Source organism: Pseudochaenichthys georgianus, chromosome 13, assembly GCF_902827115.2.
Source record: "Pseudochaenichthys georgianus chromosome 13, fPseGeo1.2, whole genome shotgun sequence".
In the NCBI taxonomy this organism is placed as follows: Eukaryota; Metazoa; Chordata; class Actinopteri; order Perciformes; family Channichthyidae; genus Pseudochaenichthys; species Pseudochaenichthys georgianus.
In genome coordinates, this window is record NC_047515.1 from 1,597,986 (window position 1) to 1,621,286 (window position 23,301).

The window sequence follows — 23,301 nt, forward strand, 5'->3', positions numbered from 1 at the left end:
TGCTTGGGTTGGTTCCCTCCTACATTTGCACATATATGTGTCAAAGAGAAAGTCCATATGGCCTGCGCTCCCAAGATTTTATTCAGATGCTGGTTCCTACAGTGAGAACAAAACTGGGAAAAACAGCTTTTAGATATGCTGCCCCCACAGCTTGGAACAATGTACAGAAGGAGCTGAAACTCTCAGATTTAGTCACTATGGGGGAATTCAGGTCCATCTTAAAGGACAGAGAACACGACACCATTGGTCGATGTGAGTGCTCGTATATCCTGAAATCGTTTTAAATGTTGCCAGTTTTTGAACGATTTTAATAGTTTGTTTTACTTCGCATATTGACTGGCTAATGTGCCATTTTATTTGTGTTTTACAGCTGTATTTGTCTGCCTTTCATGTCTGTGTTTTATATGTTTTAACTTTGTACATGCTGCCCTTCTTGGCCAGGTCACTCTTGGAAAAGAGATTTTAATCTCAATGAGTTTTTTACCTGGTTAAATAAAGGATATATATAAGATGGCATCAGTTCAAACAGAGAGCGTTTCACTTCTCTGAAGTCGGTGCTTTGTTTTATTAGTCTTATTTAATATTCACATAATGAACACATGTAGGATCAGAGTCAGTATCAGAGGTCTTTGGTGTTTCTGGTCACGGGCCAATACTTCATTTACTGTCCCCTGCATTCTTAACAATCCTATTTCAAATTCAAGTTTTGTTGTCCTAAAAATAAATACATTTTACATTACAGAATACAATACATACTTAAAACTCAATGTGTGTTGTTTCACCCTCAGCTGTTCAGTCAGCAGTTGCTTGTCAATATTATAGAAGGCTGAACTGGCATTAGCAAAATGACACCTTCGAAATGAAGAAAGAAGTACAAAAAAGCCTTGTTCTGCGAAGTTTGCACTATTTGATCCTTTTTAGCAACACATGATTACAAAAGTATTTTTAACTGATTTGTCTGCGACTCGTCAGCAGACAAAAGTGTACAAGATGAACATAAAGTACACTTTAGGAGTATAATAGTTTTAAAGGCTGAACTTTACACCAGCAGCCTTTGATGCTGCCTCAGAAACAGCTATAACGTCTTTGGCCCCATAATGTATAATCACAAACAAGTGAGACAAATCTGTGGTTCTGAATCAAGGAAATGATTTGTTGGCAAATTATGAAAAGAGATAAGGAAGCCTCTGCGTGGCCACTGTGATCGAAGTTATCTTAGTGAATAGATCAAAGAAAAGCAGACTGTGTTTCTACATGTTTTTGTTCTGTACTGTTTCTGAATGAGCTGCTCAATTAAACACAGGTCTACTCTGCTGCTTCCACTGGAAAAGGTGTAATAATGAAAACAAGGTGTTATCCCCTGCAATAAGTCAAAACAGTCTGCCAATAGAACAAGTCTCGCTTGGTAAGATTTTTGAAATTAGACGCGATATTTAGATAAATTTGATCTTGTTATTAGCTGGGAAAACTTACTTTATTTTGAACTAGATTTACAAGGATCACGACAAGTTGTGTCACAAACTAAGCCAGAAATGGTCCAAAGTATTCTGTGTTCTGATGTGAGTTGATGGTCTTCCAATAACAAGCACAAACTGTCAAAAGGTAAATACATGAGGTCAAAGCCATTTGCACGCAATGTCCTGCTGAGCTTTGCTGGAACACAACACAACACACACACACACACACACACACACACACACACACACACACACACACACACACACACACACACACACACACACCACACACACACACACACACACACACACACACACACACACACACACACACACACACACACACACACACACACACACACACACACACACACACACACACACACACACACACACACACACACACACTGACATGTTTGACCCTGTCAGTCAGGGACGTGCACAGACATTTGGAGGGGCTGTTGCTCTAAACTAGAAAAAGCCCCCCCCCCACCCCGCTGAAAACGTAAGAACTTTTTATAAAAAAAGAAAAATGAAAACCAGGGACATTTTTTGTTTTGCGGTCCATACCTCATTAACATATCTAATGTTAGTAACTATTAAAGACAAAATGCGGAAAATTCTGTTTTAATGTAGTTTGACCGTTGTAACTGCTGTGCCTTAAATAAACTCACTAATTGATTAAACCAGTTCAATACGCATTATTCTTATTCTTATCATTCTTTATGAGCGCAGTAACAGTAAGGTATCAAATTATTTATTTATTTAGTATTCCATAACTTAATAACAGAGATGGTCAAACTAAAGTATGATCACCATAGCCATATGAGGCTGGACCGGACTCTGAGGACTTTCCTTTGCTTTTCAGCTGTCAGATTGTAAACAAAGTCACGTGACTGGGGGCAGATGACTCGACAATACTAATTGTGGGCTTATCATGTTTCTTCGGCCACAACAGAACAAAATGACAGTCGCTCTCTCCAGAGGGGCAGGCCAGCCAAAGAGTTCAAAAGGGCCGTTGCCCGGGCAACATTAGCCCGTACCTGTGCACGTCCCTGCTGTCAGTTCTAAATGATGGATGTGTTTGTTGTAACCTGCAGTTCTGAGTTAAGAGGGAGGCTACGGAGCAGAGGACAGCGACAGGAGCTCACAGGGTTTCATGTGATTTGAGTGATTTCAAATGTCATAATAAAAAGCCTTTTCCTGTGAAAACAAGTTTCCTTTTGTTGCAAAAAAGGCCCGTCAGATCAAGTATAAAGGCAATCCAACGGCCAAAGAAATGTGATGGAAAATAACTCAGTACATTTACTCAAACACTGCTCTTAATTTATATATTATATAATATATTTTAAGCACCTTTGAGCACTGGGAAAAGCGCTATAAAAATGAAAAGTATTATTATTATTAATATATGTGTTGTATTTAACTTGAGTATGTGCGTGTAATGCTACTTCATACCTCCAATGCACTACATCTCAGTACCTCTTGTTCACCCCCTCACTGTCCTTGCTGTATATAGCACAGTACCGTTAGAAGCCTCTTGGGCAGCTTTCATCACAAAGAGGCTGTTTTTTGGAGAAAAGTGGTTCTCACGGGTCAGAAACACAAACACACATAAGAAGATCATAAACAGAATATGGTGCATTTCTGTAAATGATTCTACCAAACATTATATAGAGGAGTTTAAAGGTCCATGTCACGCTTCTCTGGTTCTGACCCGTGACCCGTCCCCTTGTGTTCTGTAGCTTCTGCATGTGAACGGTGTGCAGAGTCACAAACCCTCAAAGTGCACCCTGTCACGAGTAAGACTCTGACACAGAGAAGACCTGTCTGCTGCCAGAACGCCTTGCTGGACATTTCTCTTTTTCCATAGGTAATATATGACTGGATCCATGAGACTTGGATTGCACTGCAGGAGTTGTGTATGGATTGTTTATATGGATTTGATTTTGTTAGGGTTAGGGGTAACTTGGCCCCCGTTTACTTGAATTCATCAAGACTGTTATTGGTTCAGTATGGAGGCATGGGAGGACAGGATTTAGCCGACTAATGTATTTGTTTTTTTAATCAGCAGACCTCCACAATTTGAAAGCAGCCGTTTCAATCTTGTGTTCTCCAGAGATTTGCTGATACGTTTCTTGGAAATAAGTCAGAATCAAAAAACATTACATTGAATTAAACTAAGACCTAAACGACCTGAGGGGGCCGTAACTGAGACAACAGGTCTCTTCCTTTCTAAGAACAGAAGATGAGGGTCCACAGTAGTGGAACCACAGCTGGTGGTTCTACTTCATGCACTGCGTCACACTTCTTGGGTAAATAATGAGAACATAACTTTATAAAATAACAACTCCTCAGCTCTGCTGTGTCCCCACTCCCCAAGCTGTCAGGGGGACGCTGCTGAGAGGAGCTCAGGTACTCTGGATCACACTTCATCTCATCCAGCACACACACACACACACACACACACACACACACACACACACACACACACACACACACACACACACACACACACACACACACACACACACACACACACACACACACACACGCACACGCACACACACACACACACACGCGCGCACGCACACACACACACACACACACACACACACACACACACACACACACACACACACACACACACACACACACACACACACACACACATAGTGTACTGAAGAGTGACATGCGGAGAGAAGTATGTGTGAGTATTTGAGTTTCATCCCTGTCATAAATCCCATGATGAACTCTCCGTGAGCCGCCAGTTAGTGGGGCTGTATACAAACATCTCTCCATGAGAACATATATAACAATATAAAACAACAAAATATAGTTTTCCACTTCTCTTTGAGAAATTGATTCATTTTTAGATTCCAGCCACTTAGACATTTGCCACCACCTAGTTAAAGGCATTTATTTGTGATGATCTCTGCATGTAAACATTTGGAAAACTCAACACGAACTTGTCTTTTCAGAAATATGTTTTCTGTTACTAATTCAGTGTCAACAAAATTCCATTTGAAGCAAAGTTATTTTATATCAAAAACATTTCTATACGATTAGAAAAGTCTTTAAAAGCTATAGTTTATAAATCAGAAACCTCCTGACAGTGAAGTCTGTGGAGTCTTCTGAGTAGCCTGAACAGTGACACACTTTGACTCACCTTTACAAATGCAAATTATGCATGACACATCAAAAACCATTCAAGTTTCCTGGATGTGCTTTGTCTTTGCTTTCCTGCTTTTATTTATGTGTTTGGTTGTGTGCGTGTTTGTCTGTGCGTGTGCAGGAGAGTGGCACAGACAATATGCTAAGTATCTTTAAAAGCCTCTGGACACGGTGGAGTGAAGCGTATTATTAATTGAATTGATATAAAACATTTAAACATCGGCATGTGCGTGTATTACACTGTGTGTGTGTGTGTGTGTGTGTGTGTGTGTGTGTGTGTGTGTGTGTGTGTGTGTGTGTGCGCGCGTGTGTGTGTGTATGTGTGTGTGTGTGTGTGTTTTTGTATGAGGAAGGCTGTAAGTCTGAATGTGTACATGCTGAAAGAGACAGAGAGAGATGGAGAGAGACAGAGAGAGACAGAGAGAGATGGAATGAGACAGAGAGAGACAGAGAGAGACAGAGAGAGATAGAGAGAGACAGAGAGAGACAGAGAGAGATGGAGAGAGACAGAGAGAGACAGAGAGAGACAGAGAGAGATAGAGAGAGACAGAGAGAGACAGAGAGAGACAGAGAGAGATAGAGAGAGACAGAGAGAGACAGAGAGAGACAGAGAGAGATGGAGAGAGACTATGAGTGGCACTCAGTGTCAGGCTGTGAAACAAAGCCTTTAGAGAAGTCCGTGACAGGCTGAAAGGAAGCGAGGGATGATGGGATGAACGAAAGACAGAGATAACAAGTGAGAGACTGAGAGGCCGGAGAGAGCAGAGAAATGAAAGAGAGGCAGCTGCATAACGATGTGGGGGGGGGGCAGAGTCAACGAGCACACAAGTTCACAGCAAACACAGCAATCATACTGAGATCTGACACACCCGTTTACACGAGGCTGATACGGCTGTATCCGCATAGTTTCTCTTGCCTATAGCCCTTTCGTTTACACGAGGCCGATACGGCTGTATCCGCATAGTTTCTCTTGCCTATAGCCCTTTCGTTTACACGAGGCCGATACGGTTGTATCCGCATAGTTTCTCTTGCCTATAGCCCTTTCGTTTACACGAGGGCCGATACGGCTGTATCCGCATAGTTTCTCTTGCGTATAGCCCTTTCGTTTACACGAGGCCGATACGGCTGTATCCGCATAGTTTCTCTTGCCTATAGCCCTTTCGTTTACACGAGGCCGATACGGCTGTATCCGCATAGTTTCTCTTGCGTATAGCCCTTTCGTTTACACGAGGCCGATACGGCTGTATCCGCATAGTTTCTCTTGCCTATAGCCCTTTCGTTTACACGAGGCCGATACGGCTGTATCCGCATAGTTTCTCTTGCCTATAGCCCTTTCGTTTACACGAGGCCGATACGGTTGTATCCGCATAGTTTCTCTTGCCTATAGCCCTTTCGTTTACACGAGGCCGATACGGCTGTATCCGCATAGTTTCTCTTGCCTATAGCCCTTTCGTTTACACGAGGCCGATACGGCTGTATCCGCATAGTTTCTCTTGCCTATAGCCCTTTCGTTTACACGAGGCCGATACGGCTGTATCCGCATAGTTTCTCTTGCCTATAGCCCTTTCGTTTACACGAGGCCGATACGGCTGTATCCGCATAGTTTCTCTTGCGTATAGCCCTTTCGTTTACATGAGGCCGATACGGCTGTATCCGCATAGTTTCTCTTGCCTATAGCCCTTTCGTTTACACGAGGCCGATACGGCTGTATCCGCATAGTTTCCTCTTGCGTATAGCCCTTTCGTTACACGAGGCCGATACGGCTGTATCCGCATAGTTTCTCTTGCGTATAGCCCTTTCGTTTACACGAGGCCGATACGGCTGTATCCGCATAGTTTCTCTTGCCTATAGCCCTTTCGTTTACACGAGGCCGATACGGCTGTATCCGCATAGTTTCTCTTGCCTATAGCCCTTTCGTTTACACGAGGCCGATACGGGCTGTATCCGCATAGTTTCTCTTGCCTATAGCCCTTTCGTTTACACGAGGCCGATACGGCTGTATCCGCATAGTTTCTCTTGCCTATAGCCCTTTCGTTTACACGAGGCCGATACGGCTGTATCCGCATAGTTTCTCTTGCCTATAGCCCTTTCGTTTACACGAGGCCGATACGGCTGTATCCGCATAGTTTCTCTTGCGTATAGCCCTTTCGTTTACACGAGGCCGATACGGCTGTATCCGCATAGTTTCTCTTGCGTATAGCCCTTTCGTTTACACGAGGCCGATACGGCTGTATCCGCATAGTTTCTCTTGCGTATAGCCCTTTCGTTTACACGAGGCCGATACGGCTGTATCCGCATAGTTTCTCTTGCGTATAGCCCTTTCGTTTACACGAGGCCGATACGGCTGTATCTGCATAGTTTCTCTTGCGTATAGTCCTTTCGTTTACACGAGGCCGATATGGCTGTATCTGCATAGTTTCTCTTGCGTATCGTCCTTTCGTTTACACGAGGCCGTAACAAAACGATAGAAACGGACCCCGCAAGCGATGACGGGTCCCGAGGTGGATAGACGGAACCATGGCTACCATGCTCCGGGGTCTTCTTCACTACTTTTGGTGTATTGTGTGGCGGCAGCAGCGCCACTTACAGGCCTGGCATATGTACTACAGCGTTTCCAGCGTTTCCAGCGTTCTCGTGTGAACGGAAGACTTTTTTTAAAACGGTGCGTAAACGCAAACGTTCCCGTGTAAATGTGGTCTGAGAGGCCGGAGGGAGCAGAGAAATGAAAGAGAGGCAGCTGCATAACGAGGGGGGTGGGCAGTCAACGAGCACACGAGTTCACAGCAAACACAACAATCATACTGAGATCTGACACACAGACACACACCCTGTCGCAAGTAAGACTCTGACACAGAGAAGACCTGTCTGCTGCCAGAACGCCTTGCTGGACATTTCTCTTTTTCCATAGGTAATATATGACTGGATCCATGAGACTTGGATTGCACTGCAGGAGTTGTGTATGGATTGTTTATATGGATTTGATTTTGTTAGGGTTAGGGGTAACTTGGCCCCCGTTTACTTGAATTCATCAAGACTGTTATTGGTTCAGTATGGAGGCATGGGAGGACAGGATTTAGCCGACTAATGTATTTGTTTTTTTAATCAGCAGACCTCCACAATTTGAAAGCAGCCGTTTCAATCTTGTGTTCTCCAGAGATTTGCTGATACGTTTCTTGGAAATAAGTCAGAATCAAAAAACATTACATTGAATTAAACTAAGACCTAAACGACCTGAGGGGGCCGTAACTGAGACAACAGGTCTCTTCCTTTCTAAGAACAGAAGATGAGGGTCCACAGTAGTGGAACCACAGCTGGTGGTTCTACTTCATGCACTGCGTCACACTTCTTGGGTAAATAATGAGAACATAACTTTATAAAATAACAACTCCTCAGCTCTGCTGTGTCCCCACTCCCCAAGCTGTCAGGGGGACGCTGCTGAGAGGAGCTCAGGTACTCTGGATCACACTTCATCTCATCCAGCACACACACACACACACACACACACACACACACACACACACACACACACACACACACACACACACACACACACACCACACACACACACACCACACACACACACCACACACACACACACACCACACACACACACACACACACACACACACACACACACACACACACACACACACACACACACACACACACACACACACACACACAAACTAACCAATAGCTCTGCAGTAACTCATGCAGAGGAGCTGCTGCAGGGACCTCCAAAGGAGACAAATGGTGACAGATAGAAAGAAGAAGAGGAGAAAAAGTTTGTCAGAGAAAAAGAAGTTTACAGCTGAGCGCAGAAGTACTGAGATGAGTAAAAGTAGAAGTATCAGACTGTAGGAATACTCTGTAACAGTAAAAGTCCTGCATTCAAAATGTTCCTCAAGTGAAAGTAGAAAAGTATTATCATCAAAATATAGTGAAAGTAGCGACAGTGAAAGTAGTCGTTGTGCAGAGTGGTCCATTTCAGAATAATATATATGATATGTTTTATAAGGATTGATCATGAAAGTGTTCTCAGAGCTGGTGAAGGTGCAGCTAGTCTGAAGTACTTTGTAGACTGCAGGGTAGCTGGTGAAGGTGCAGCTAGTCTGAAGTACTTTGTAGACGGCAGGGTAGCTGGTGAAGGTGCAGCTAGTCTGAAGTACTTTGTAGACTGCAGGGTAGCTGGTGAAGGTGCAGCTAGTCTGAAGTACTTTGTAGACTGCAGGGTAGCTGGTGGATTTACTCCAGGTGGAACTAAAGTCTGATTTAACACTTGATTATATTTCACATCATTCATACACATCTGTAAAGTATCTAAAGGTATAAATACATGTAGTGGAGGAAAAGTACTTGATTTACCTCTGAACTGTAGTAGAATAGAAGTACAGTACACAGTAGCAGAACATGAAAATACTCAAGTAAAGCACTCTAAAAGTATACTTAGGTACAGTACTTGAGTAAATGTTACTCTCCACCACAGACTAACATCAGTAGTCAGGGGTCTTCGCTCATGGTGGTTCTGTCAGGGCAGCAGTGAGAGTCATCATAAAAGGGATGCAAACTCATATCTGAGTGACATTTTCACTTGAACTTTTAAAGATGAACTCAAAGGTTCATTCATGTGGCCGTTCTACGCGGTCAGGCCATCTTCACCAAAGAAAAGCCTGTGAGCCGTATGATTTCTAACAGCAGCGTATTTATCCCTTGAGACTTTTGTACATTACTACATGAATTTCACATCACATATATGTAATACTAAGCCTTGTACTAATTTAACTCAAACCACAACCTTCTTCCTAAACCTAACGAGTAAGTTAGTTTCACAACATTAAATATAAAGGTCATATAAGAAGTGTTGGTGTAAGGGTGTGCTGACTGCTACTTGAATCTGGCCTGACTGACCACAGGTCTTAAATGAGTACTTGATAACTGATCATCTGAGGCATGCTTGGAGTCCTAACATTGTGTGTTCAAGACCTGCTTTAATCTTCTTCAAGAGAACATCTTCTCCCCAGTGTAACTAAATTAGGATCATTCAATAAAATAATAAAAATGTCAGGTCAGCTCCCCTTTTCCTTTTAATGCCAAACTCTAATAGTTACCTGCTTACATTGTTTACGTCTGTGAGCCGCTTCCAACCTGTCTATCACTTTAGCTCCTTCTCCCCACATAACGGACCTGTCACCCCACCCACCAGCTAACACCACACGCTTTACCTGGTTGGCTTCCCCAACCATTTTACATTCTGTTCAAAACAGCAAATATGTGAATGAAGAATGAAATTAAAGCTATAATAAAATCAAGAGAGTTGTTTTTCTCCTGCTTACAAATGGGCATGCACATGATTTAATGGCACTAAGAAATGTCACGAGTGTCCTGGCTCTGACCTATGAAGCCAGGAGATGGACCACTTCATTACCTGCTGCCGTAGCTGCTGCTCACTTTAGGGGCTGGCGGACATTTGTTCCTTTAAATGTTTTATTTTAATTTGTCCATCTTTCCATCATCACTTTGTACTTCAAGTTGTTTGTGGTGTTGTACTGCTTTGGAGATCTCATGTGTCCTGCAGGCTGTTTGCTAGCAGCATAGAGAATAACGTTTCATCAAACCACACTCATCAATAAAGGACTGTAATATTGCAGTTTGTGGTGATACTTTATTAACAGCAAATCAATTGAAATGTAATCAATAAGCAAATCATGTCTGCTGTCCCCTGTCTCCTGTCTCCTGTCCCCTGTCCCCTGTCTCCTGTCCCCTGTCGCCTGTCCTCTTCACCTCCACCAGTATGGTTTCAGTCTCTCTGAAGGACTATGACTGACACCACAGGCTTCCTCTATCTATCATCAGCAATATAATCACACATAACAAACTTTTTTGAAGCATCATTTTTTTTAATAGTCTAATAAATATAAAAGCATTGCCAGTGTTATCAGTTGCAAGTGTGTATTTGTTGAAATAATGACGAAAACATAATACATTTCACAGTAATTATAATAAAAACGTAGCTCAAGTATTTATGCAACTTTATTTGAAGTTTGTGTGTGAGGGGCAGCACCGTGTGTGTGTGTGTGTATGTGTGCGTGTGTGTGTGTGTGTGTGTGTGTGTGTGTGTGTGTGTGGTGTGTGTGTGAACCACCAGTCACGGTTGGGGACAAATAGGACCCAAATGCAGAATGAGGAGGGAAGCAGGTTTCAAAATGGAACAAAAGGCGAGCTTTATTTACAGAATTGCTTCCCCTCCTCTCTCCTCGGTTCCCCTCCTCAGTCCTCCGCTCGCATCTCCTGCGGGCGGGACTAAGTATCGAGGAGGGGAGTCGAGGAGGGGACATTTAAGAATTGAGAAACCTCTATATGCTGATCATACAAAGGCTTACATCACATCAGTTGTACAGTATGCAAATGCCTCAAGCTGAAGCAGCATGTTTCACAACAACACAAACAGCTTTAGGAGTGTTTGCTAAATAAAAACTCATCTGCAGGGATGAAGAGCAGGATGCTCTTTAAGCTTCTTACACATGACACACTTAGACATGCAGCCGCAAATCAGGCTGAAAGCTGCCACCTCTTATGAAACAACACAATTACATAAAAAGGGGCATCCTGCTACCAGATGCATTGAGAATATATCATATAATACTTTGTACGTGGTAATATAACATTCCGTTTGGTTGATGCTTTTATCCAAAGTGACTTACATAAACTACAATACTGCAGACATGCTTCGAGGAGCAGTTTGGGATTCCAATGTTTTGCCCAAGGACACCAAGGCATGTTGACTGCAGAGACCAGCAATCTAAAACGTATGACCCTGAGCCAAAAAATATCCTGACCAATTATATAGAAGCGGAAAGCATAGAGTTTACATAATACAGTAGCGTAAAAGCAAACGCTTCCTTGATGCATTGATAGAGTAGATCTGCCAGACACGTATACGAGTTCTCTGATCAGCAGGGACATGAATCTGTTTGGAACACACAGAGTGGCTCAGCTTTGTGTGTTGTGCAGAAACATCCTGGGTATGATTTGGAACAAGTAAGGTAGAGTTTGTTTACACCTTTAATAATAATGCATTACAATTTATATCAGAGCGCTTTTACAGGTGCTCAAAGCGCTTTACAATTACACATATTAGACATGTAAGAGTCATTACTGTGGACATTACCCACAGGAGCAAATGCAGGTTGCCCAAGGACACAACGGCCTGACGCAGTGACGGCCGAGGCGGGTTTCGAACTGGAGTTCACCAACGCCCCTTGATCTGATGATCAACGCTCTAACCACTGCGCCAAAACCGCCAGATAGAGCCAGGTAGAGGCCCCCCCTTCCTAAAAATACACCTACACACACACACACACACACACACACACACACACACACACACACACACACACACACACACACACACACACACACACACACACACACACACACACACACACACACACACACACACACACACACACACACACACACACACACACCTCCTACAGCAGCCAACATAGCGGGACAGCTGGTGGCACAGTTCCTGACTTTGACCAATGACAGCATGTGGGTGGACCAGTGGGGTGTGCTGCACTTTCTTTAAAGACACTGGGGAAATGTGATACAACGTTTTTTGATGCACACAGAACGAAAACCAACAGGCTTGAAAAGTTGTTGCAACAAACTGTTGAAAAAATAAATTCTCAAAATGTATCAAAACATCCACAGAAACGTCTGCAATTCTACAGGAGTTTTAATACACGAACCAACAGGCCCAAGTGCAATACTCTTTTAAATCCCTAACTCTGATGAACTTTATAACTTTTTTAATGCACTTTAGATCTTTTTAAGCAATTGCTCTTAATGATTTATTCCCCCTGTATGATTGTTATCTAGCATCCGTCCTCCAGAGGCATGTACTACGAAGCAGGATTTTCGCTTAGCGGGCTAACGTCAGGGAAAACTCGGGCTTTCCGGTCTTACGACGCTGGTTATCTTTTTAGCAGGCTAAATCTCCATGGTAACTTATGCTGTGCGGCTAACCTGCTCCAGAGCAGGTTAGGTTGCAGGCTAACCCCCAGTTTCCACTGGGTCCGTCTGCGCCGCGCCGCGTCACGGCTGCGCCGCGGTTTTGGTCCGACCTCCTCTAGCGCCATAACCCACCGGACGCGTCCCAGAAGCGTTTCAGAAGCGTAACGGCGTGCGTGCAGGCTCGCAGTTTTGTTATTGATTCGGGCATCCTGGACATTTGTACTTCTACAACAAAGTAAGTAGGCTACGTAGTTAAATGTTTTATTTTGTGTCTGTTTAAATTGTGTTTATTGTTGTTATACATTTCCTAATATGTAGTTGTTACCTTCCACTCCACAAACTGCAGCGACTAAAACCAGGCCTTGTCCTTTCTGATGTTGTCCTTGTAGTAAGCATTGGTCATATAAAATAGTGTGTTTTTCCACTTCCATGATGAAAACCTCGTCGTCCATTGTGCGTATCGTAGTGGAGGTGTTGTGATGAAGGAGGGGTGTCTGCTAAATTAGTATATGTGGGGGATGGGCCTGGCCCGGATGCTCACCTTTCCACTTCCTGCGAGGGGGGGCTGCCTGCCCGACCTTATGTTAACGCGCTGTAACGCGCCGTAACGTGGCGCAGTGCGGCGCAGACAAACCCGTGGAAACTGGGGGTTAGAGATCAACTCAGTGAAAGCACTGCCTGCTGACCAATCAGAGCTCAGTGTGCAGAGTTTAAAGCGATTAAGTCATATTACAGGAGAAAGGAAATACAGTTTAAACCTCCGTTGCAGGAAAGACGGCCGTCAAAAATCACCGACTGTGTGAACGTGAACATTAATAGAATATCACCTCCATCTTCAGAGCAATCTGACTATTATAACATTAGCATTAAGAAAGCTTACTTAAATATCTGCCCAAGTAACCGGATCAAAGTAACATTACGTACAGTCCACGGCACTGTGAGTGCAGACGTCGATGTATCCCATTATCATTCATATCACATCACATCACATCATAATGTATCATATCTCCTGATCTGAGTCAGCTGAGCCGTATCTGGCCGTGCAACACTCACAGCGTCACAGACTGGATGCAGAAGCATTATTTTAAGCAACACATTAAGTTGAGGAAACACTCGAGTCAAACGTAATGAAAGTCAGATCGTGTGTTAGACGGGGCAGTGATATCATAAACCTGTTAATGTACGCATTCAAACACGTGTTCTGTTCCAGCTGTGTTCACCTTGCAGCTGCAGCTATGTGCTTTGATCCTGATCAAGTGTTTAAGTCATGGATGTTTAAAGTTTAACTTCTTCATATGTCTAATATTATAGTTGACTTTTCATTCAGGAAGTATGACGCTGCGCTGTCAGTACGCTTCTCCATGTTTGTGATTGGTCGAATGCTCCAGATACCACCCCTTTCATGTGAACGCGCACCTAACTAGATAGGACACGGCTGGCTTGAGCTATCCACTTGATAACCCGCGTCGTAGGACCGTTTAGCGAGAGCGCGTATGTTTTGGATTAGGCCAACCGGCTAACTCAAATATATCCAGGACAGGTTAGGTTGAACCAGCTTCGTAGTACAGGCCTCTGGTGTGTTGTTATTGTTTGTCTGTTTTGGACACTGTGCACTGTGACAGGATTGCAGTTCAAAAATCGTTGTACTGTATATTTGGTATGGTGACAATAAAGGCTTTCTATTATTGTATACAGTATTTTATTCTAACTGATAACATATCAGCTGTACTATGTGCTATTTATTACATGTTAGCTGCTAAGATTCTAAATTATTCAAAATGTGTCATTTAGAGTTTATCATTCAAACATTGATCTGAATATTACTAAACAGATGGGACAGCGTTTGAAACCTTAGAGAAAGCAGAACAGGAGGAGCCATAGATGGCCTCTTTTGTTACTGGTGTGTAATTTAAACATCTCTGAGAGGCTCAGAGTCCATAAATCACACCCTTCAAACCTTCAGTCCACTTATGCGGCTTTTCACACCAGCACTTTTCCCGTTCTAGCTCCGAGCAAGAGCTTTTCTGGTTCAGCTCCGGTTTTCCTTTTCTGCTCCCGCTCTGTTCACACCGCCCAGAGCCCGACTGGTGCTGCCGCTGCTGCGTCATGAGGTCACCGTCACAACAACGGGGGACTGCAGTCAGGTCGATGATCGTGTTGCTTTTAATCATACGAAGCTAGATTAAACAGGGTTGCCAACTCTCACGCATCTGGCGTGTGACACACACTTTCACTCTCAATCAGTGGCGGTTCTACGGGGTGGCACGGGGTGGCAGCTGCCACCTCAGAAAAATGCCTTGCCACCCCAGTTGCCACCCCAGTTGGCATCTTTGTTTTGAAAGAAAAGTTGTGGCTCATCGGACATAAAATCTCTAATGTCCGAGTGCAAGTGAATGCAGCACAAGACGCGAGCCTTGTAACTCCTCCCCCGGCCCTGGCGCGAGCGTAGAAATATGATTGGCGGCGATTTCATTTGATAGGGGGGACAGCGCAAAACGAGAAGCGTTTCGGATCCAAGCATACGGAAGGAATGAGGTATTTGCGGTCTACAATGACAGAAGAGCCTGTCAAGTTTGGCTGTACTCAGCATTGAATCAAAACGCACCATAGCTTTAAATCTTAATAAGTTTGTGAGGCGTTTTGCTGAACAAGATGGTAATCGCCACATTCAGCTGTTATAGGCATGCTAACATGATGCTCTGCTCACGGATGACTCGATGAGCATAACAAACTGTTAAGATTATGAACTTGTATGTGTGTATATATTTTTTCTTTGAGGGGGTCTGCCCCCAGAAAATAGTTTCAAGTCCTGAGAAAGTCAAATAAGACGGTGTGTAAAACTACAATGCCCAGCCAAAACAAAGTAACCACTTTGATTGAACTAGGCCAGTAGGTAAGGACTTTCCACTGGATAATAGCTGCAGCGATGTTTATGTTTTAGCTGAATACACGTTTTTTAACCCTAACTGATGCAGTTAGTCACTTCTTTAATGTTTGTTCTTTCTGATGTAAAGTCCAGGTTCTAACTGTTTGCAATGAAGTTGTGGGGCGCTGAACTGTTCTTTTGATTCTTTTGATTTATGATATAATTACTTGTCTTTCAAATTTGAAGGAGGGTGAGCAAGCATCACGAGGAACATTCATCATTAACTCCTCCAAAAATATAGTTTATTTAATAATAAATGAATATGTGAATCATAACAGTGATTGACAGCTGATAGGAATAATATGATTGTTAATAGTATCATATTAATTTAGACAAAGATCGACAAGACAGTTAATTAATGTACTTATTGCAGCAGTCTGCATAGATTTGGTACCCCTGCTGGTCTAAGAGTGAAACAAACTCATTCAATTATTGTTCAGTTAAAATTCATTAAATGATGTCTGCCACCTTATATATTTATATTTAAGGCTTTACTGATGAGCCACAATAATGTCACCTAATGTTATTGAGTTAAAATATCAATATTGTGGCTTTCCAAGTTAACATTAATTGATATGACTACGATTAAATCAGCATATACTTCTGCCAGGGGATGCCACCCCTGAAATTCTCCTGCCACCCTCTTGCCACCCCATGAATATTTTTCTAGATCCGCCCCTGCTCTCAATCTCACGCTGCCCAAACTATTCTCACGCCAAAAACAAGATGAACCGGCGATCGTTTTTGGTTGGTTATTTACAATGTTGAGTTGACAGCTGCTCAAGCTGTCGATCCGCTCCCTCCCCGCCCCCACCACTCTTAACAATGTTAACAGACAGCAGAGCAGTGGGAGCTGGTTTGTCAATCCCCGACCCGTATTGCGCATGCGCAGATCTAAGATCCAGTAGAAATGATAAAAAAGTAAAAGTCTGCTGGTTATTGTTCTACTAGGCCAAAATAGAGTCAAAGAGTATATGAGAGTGAGAGTGTGTTAATTAATATATTTGGCAGTTTGGAGTAAGAGTAATGTATAGGCTCACGATAATTAATTTTGTTGGATACATTTTCCCGGAAATTATTGCGATAAACGATAATATTGTCGGCACCATTGTATGACCATTTTAGACCACTGACATAATGATAATATATATTCAAGTACATCCTTTCAAACTGCTAGTCACATCCTCATGTAAATAGCAATTTATCGAGGTCAGAAAAGTTATCGAGTTAATTTTTATTTATCGTACCATAAGTCAATTAATTGCTTATCGCGACAGGCCTATGCACACAATAAAACAGTGGAAACAAACATGTGTTTTACTTTCATTAGTGAATGAAACTTTGTGCCCTTTATAGTCTGTGTCCAATATTGTGTATTTGTATATATTGTATATATATCCTATATATATGCTAAGGTCCTGCTACTGACACAATAGCAGTCATTTAGTGCGCATATGCGTAATCAAACCCATGATATAAAAATCTCACTCCAGCCAGGTACCCAAAGTTGGCAACCCTGGATTAAATTAAATAACGACTTCTCCAACCTTATGCTTTTCTCCAGAGTGCCGTGGTTCATTGTTTATTAATGTGTTTCTGCAGCATTTACCGACCGCGGCAGTGCTGGCTGCTCTTCCACGTGAGTTTATTCTCCCGTTAGCTCCGGGTTAGCTAATACTTTAGAGCGGCCGCTGTAAAGTATTCACTGTCCGACTCACACAAGCAGCTGATGCATATCCCCAGTTCCCCTTAAGTGAATGTGTGTCAGTCTGAATTGACGCTGTTTGGCATCACAACGCTGTTATGAAAGTTTCTCTGGTATAAAATGGGTGATGTTAGCATAGCAACCGAAGCTAAACTGACTACTTGCTATTGCTATCCTATTGTGGCATAAACCGTTTTCTACAGGCACATTTTACCGGCGTATTTTATTATGATTCTACTTGTGATAGTCGGACACGACAACCTGTGCAGCCCATGTATTGATTCCATCCGATAGCTGCTATAATACAAAACAACACGTCTGCCTGCTCTCCACAATGATCAATGACAGTGAACGGATGGTCAAAGTAAGGTACAAATAAACAGAATCACTCGAAGCCTGGTTAGTGTTGCCTGATAAAGTGTTTTTTTTTATAAGTGTGTGGTTGCCTTCTAGTCACTTTGCTCAGCGCTACTGCTTGTAGGCAGGCATGACGAGACTCTTCAGTCGACCCATGTTCAGGGGAGGTGGGTTTAGTTTCCTGCACGCCTCGACGTAAGCGACGCCGCCTCTTAGCTCCGGAATCTTGCTTCTAGACCGACAATTTTTTGGAGCTGGAAACGAACCGGATTCCGGAGCTAAGAGGTGGCGCCGCTGCGGTGTGAACAGGAAAAAACGGTACTTTTCAGGCTCTAGCTCCGAGCCGGCCCTGAAAACGCGTTGGTGTGAAAGGGGCATCAGATCCAAACTACACCTGCCTACACAGAGCTCTACAGCACCGTCCACACCATTACACCCCCAGGTGAGAACGCACTGAGGGGGGAGGTGGGTGGGAACATGGTTTGTGGGGAAAGGAGGCCATTGAAAACAGAGGAGTGCAGAGGAGGAGAGGAGAGGGGTCATAAAAGAGGACATGACAGTACCAAGGATACTAGAGGACGCAGGAAAGAGGTACTTGGAGAAAGAAGTACAATTGTGTCAAAATCATGGAAGAGAGGGAAATAAAATTATGTAGGTAGCAGATTATGGTGTAAACTATAAACTCTTATCCAGCAACTCACTCCCTCAGGAGTTCCTCTGAGCTTTGAATAGGCAAGCACTGAGCACACACACACACACACACACACACACACACACACACACACACACACACACACGCACACACGCACGAACATGCACGCACACACACACACACACACACACACACACACACATGCACGCACGCACGCACACACACACACGCACCCTTGAATTTGAACTTTTTATGTTCTGGGAAAGTTTAAAAATCATCAGTATGTAAGAAGTATGATTGATGACTGGCCTTGTTTGCAGTTATTGTATTGTCCAAATCATTTTTTAATGGAGGTCTATGAGAGAAATGCTTTTCAGGAAGCTGTAATGTATTTTGGGCTCTTTTTTCATGTATTGGCTTGTTTTATGTTTATTTGATTCTCTTTCCTTTTCGCATCAGTTTTAGATGCCATTCTGCAATAGTTCTTCATTTCTGTGAAGCACTTTGAATTGCCTTGTGTTGAAAGGTGCTGTATAAATAGGCTGCCTTGCCTAGCAGCAAACCTAAAGAACGTTTTAAAACCACATTAGTATCTGGTGGAATCTTCCTCCCTGAAGAGAAACAGCCCGGGTCATGCTTAGCACTTCTCATTCATATGTATAGACTGTAGAAACTGTGTAGACTGTAGAGAGTGGGGTGAGGTCACATAAGTTATAAAGGTGAGGAAGGGGTAATCTTTTAATTCAATGCAAATTGAATACATTAGAAGGTAAGACAGAGAAAAGGCCAGAGGGAGAGAGGAGGGCAAAGGTTAAGTGTGAAGGCGGTGGAAGGAAAGGAATGACTTTAAACAGCTGAGAGACATTGGTGTGACGGAGTGAGAGGAATATCAATGGAAACGTGCCACACTTACTCAAGTGGTTAGGTAACCGCCGAGCAATGAAAGCAAAAGATAGACACATAACCCATAATGCACTGCTGGTGTAAAAGTTGACTAATGCATACAATTCATTTCTCCCTGGCAGTGTGTGTGTGCCTTTATAACATGCAGTCTGAAACACATCTGATGAGAAGATGGGATGTTATAGCCTCTCTCAGCAGGAGACCAGATCTCACACACACACACACACACACACACACACACACACACACACACACACACACACACACACACACACACACACACACACACACACACACACACACACACACACACACACACACACACACACACACACACACACACACACACACACACACACACACACACACACACACACACACACACACACACACACACACACACTGTAGTTAGTTTATCTCTGATACACAGATGCAGCACTCTCTGTAGGTCATGAGTTGTGACTTTGGGATGTAGTCTCGTTTATCTGGAAACAGCCTCATCTCCAGACAGGAGGACACACCCGTACGGTGATGCAGACCTTCAGTGTGATATGCAGCAACACAATGCAGTGCAGCAGAATGAAATGGGAATGTGGTTGGCTTCTCAGAATGTCGTATCAGAATATGGATTAGAGCTGCTGAAAGTCACAAAAGGGATTGCACAAATGACTGGAAGTGTTTTTCTCTCAGACTTGGCTTAGTTTGCTTAAATTAATCCAGTATGCTTAAAAAGCCTTGCGTCTTGACATTAACTAGTTCTTGGGAACCTGACTTGAAACCTGGGGTAACCGTTATGAAATTGTTTGTTTGTTTACTTGTTGGTATTTGCCCTCTCCCAAAGGCCATGTTCATTTGATTTCTAGCCTTTGTTTTCTGTCTTTCCGTCTCAAAGTCAATCTCCTGGATCACTTCGGACGTCACAGCCTCCGTCTGTCTGTTTCCTGTCTCAAACTTGATTTGTGTTTGTCTTTATCCCAGCTGATGAGATAGGAGGGGAAGGGATTGGAAAAGATCAGCCTGTTTGCTCATTCGTTTGTTTGCCGCTCACGAGTGTCTCACAAAGCCCTGATACAATGTCAGCCAAACTTGAGGGAGTGATGCATCTCACTACAGCTAAATCCCCAAAGTGACGGAGCTCCTTCCTGTCTGTCAACCTGTCCTTTTGTTCTGCCCCAAAATAAATCAATGGCCCTGTCTCCATCCATACCAGTCCTGACACACTCACCACACACTCTTTTACCATGCTCCAATCAGCCGGATCATTTGTGTAATTAAAAACAGTGTGTGTGGATGTGAGCCCTGAATGTCTCCCCGGAGAGCAATCAGCCCGGGGAGACAGAGGAGCAGTTAGGAGAAGAGAGGGATAATGAGACCAGAGGAGGGAGCAATACTTTCTTTATTAGGGAGATACATTTGTGTTTCCTCTTTGGTTCGTTGCTCATTGTGTAGTATTGTATGTTGTTTGGTGGGCTGTACAATCATAAATCCCGCTTTGAAAAAACTCTTGAAGTAATCTGCAGATTGGTAATGCCACCACAAGGTTCTGTGTTTTCGGTGCAGCCCTGCACTTTTGTTTTAGACAGGGCAGATGTGGGCAAATCCTTTAAAAGGGTTAATAAGGCTCCAGGACTACCGCCTATAGCACTCAGCTCCATCATCATGAAGTGCTTTGAGCGGTTAGTCAACACCTTCATCACCTCCTCCCTCCCTGACTCTCTGGACCCCTGCAGTTTGCCTACAGAGCCAACAGGTCCACAGACGACGCTGTTTATTGATTACAGTTCAGCTTTCAACACGTTGTGCTCTCCAAGCCGGCCATCAAGCTCAGAGACCTCGGGCTCAACAGCGCCCTCTGTGACTGGATCCTGAACTTCCTGACGGGCAGACCCCAGGCAGTGCGGGTGGGAAATATCACATCCTCCACCCTGACCCTCAACACCTGAGCCCCTCAAGGCTCAGCCCTCTCCTCTACTCCCTGTTCACTCACGACTGCATGGCCACAGACAGCTCCAACACCATCGTGAAGTTTTCTGACGACACGACCGTCATCGGCCAGATCACCAACGGCAACGAGACGGGGTACAGAGAGGAGGTCGTGAGAATGTGAAAGAGAGTGCGTTAAAAAGTGTAAATGGAGAAACATCTACCTTTTATAGTCTATGGCCTGTTGTTCAAGCTTTTTGATGTAGCAAAGCATAACACTTAGTTTATTATTATGTATTTGAAGCTCAGGTCCATTCAAGTAAATATTCTGTAGAAAGAGAGAGGGTGAGAGAGTGAGTTTTTGTGTGTGTGAGAAAGTGAAACTGCAGAAACAATCTACCTCTACTGTTACAGCTAGCCCTATTTGTTGTAGCAAAGCCTGTTAACACTTTTGTTTGCGATTCACAATTTCCAAGCAACCTAAAGTGACATGTTTTGTAGATATTTTGCACATATTTTATAGCTTACATTTGGGTTGTTCTTGTGTGTTGATGATGTCAAGTTGGAAATGCAGTTTTCTGAATAAAATAATGGAAACATAAATGATAAATCATAGAAATAATCGACAGATTAATCGATGATCAAAATAGTTGTTGGTTGCAGCCCTAATTTGCTTAGTTTCTGAAGCAAGCAGAAATGTGTTGGGCCCTATAACCACATCACATCAGGTGACAGGTGGGACATGCTTCACGTTGTGGCATTCTGCTAAAACGTTGAGTAACAAATCATTCTAACCTAATTCATCAAAATGTTGCCGATGATCACTTCAAGAGCTGAGTTGATAAATATTCTGTTATGTAACAGCCCAGCGCAGCAGCAGCGCTGGGCTGTGGTTGTCCCGGAGCTTCTCCCAAGTGTGATCTGTGAATGTGTGGGGTGGGGCGCTGATGATAGAGGAGCACAACACGCACTGTGTTGATAAAGGTTCAAAGATGCAGAAAACCAGGCAACATATGTCTCTCTGTGTGGGGCTCCTGGTGAGCGGCCTGTCGTGAGCTGTGCTACACAGAGAGGGAAAACATGAAGAGAATGGAAGGAGGCGAGCAGATGCAGAGGGAGCAGGGGGGTGGAGAGAGGAGGAAAGAGGAGATGGGAGGAAGCTTGTGTGAAAGAGACAGTGCAATGGAGATAATGGAGGAGAGGAAGAGGAGATGCAGATAGAAGCAGACGAAGAGGAAGAAGGAACGGTAATGAAAAATCCATCAGATATTGAACAGGAGAAGATGCTTGTGGAGTTGTGCAAATGGCCGTATTTACCAAACATCAAAATAGAAAAAGCAAACATCTGATCACACTACACACTGAGTTCCATTGAAGGTGACTCTAATTATTACTCAAAGCTTCCCTTAGGGGAACATGATGTGGCTCCATCATTGGTTAGTATCTTGTTCTTTGCTGCATCTGTGTCCTACAGCCTTTCTCCCTTAAAGGGGGGTGGAGTGGTGTGGGGAGGGGAGAGGTGGAGGGAGAGGCAGGGGCCAGGGCTCTGGCTCTTTTTCTCCCTCCCGAGGCAAGCGTGTGCTCCTGCTGTAAATCTCCTCGGTAGTCCACCAGCTAAATACTGCTTTACTCTGTAAACATTTGGACCTCCCAGTTCCGTAATCTGTTCAGCATAATGCTTTATTTAGAGAATGTTTATTTAACGCTAACTGGACGTGCAGTATCTTCAGATATTTACTACAACCAAGCAGCAGATCCAAAACCATCTCTCACCTTGTGTCCCTCTTTATATTTACTTAGTTTCATAATTTGTTATGCATACTCTGAGGGTGTCCGACAGCCTTTGATTGAATAACTTGTTCTCTGCAATAATAAGGGCAGTCCCAGCACACCTTTTCAGACTAGGCGATGTTTGTCTCTTAAACACAACCCCCCCCCCCCCCCCCCTGCTCCCGGGCTGCAGTGCGCCCCGGGGCCGCTCCGCTCATTAGGAGCCACTTTGGATGGAAGCACGGCGCTGCAGCTTCATGCAGTGTGTGTGTGTGTGTGTGTGTGTGTGTGTGTGTGTGTGTGTGTGTGTGTGTGTGTGTGTGTGTGTGTGTGATGCCCGCAGCATCCTTAGTATTTCACTCACGCGTCTTTATAAAAACAGACAAACATCCGCGGTCACATTAAGGCTTTAAAG

At 43.7% G+C, this 23,301-nt stretch overlaps 1 protein-coding gene across 5 annotated transcripts in view; it reads right to left on the reverse strand.

Moving 5' to 3' along the window:
- Positions 1–23,301, reverse strand: part of LOC117457382 (sodium/calcium exchanger 2-like) — a 220,193-nt gene that overhangs the window by 196,576 nt on the left and 316 nt on the right. The gene's annotated exons all lie outside the window — the stretch shown is intronic.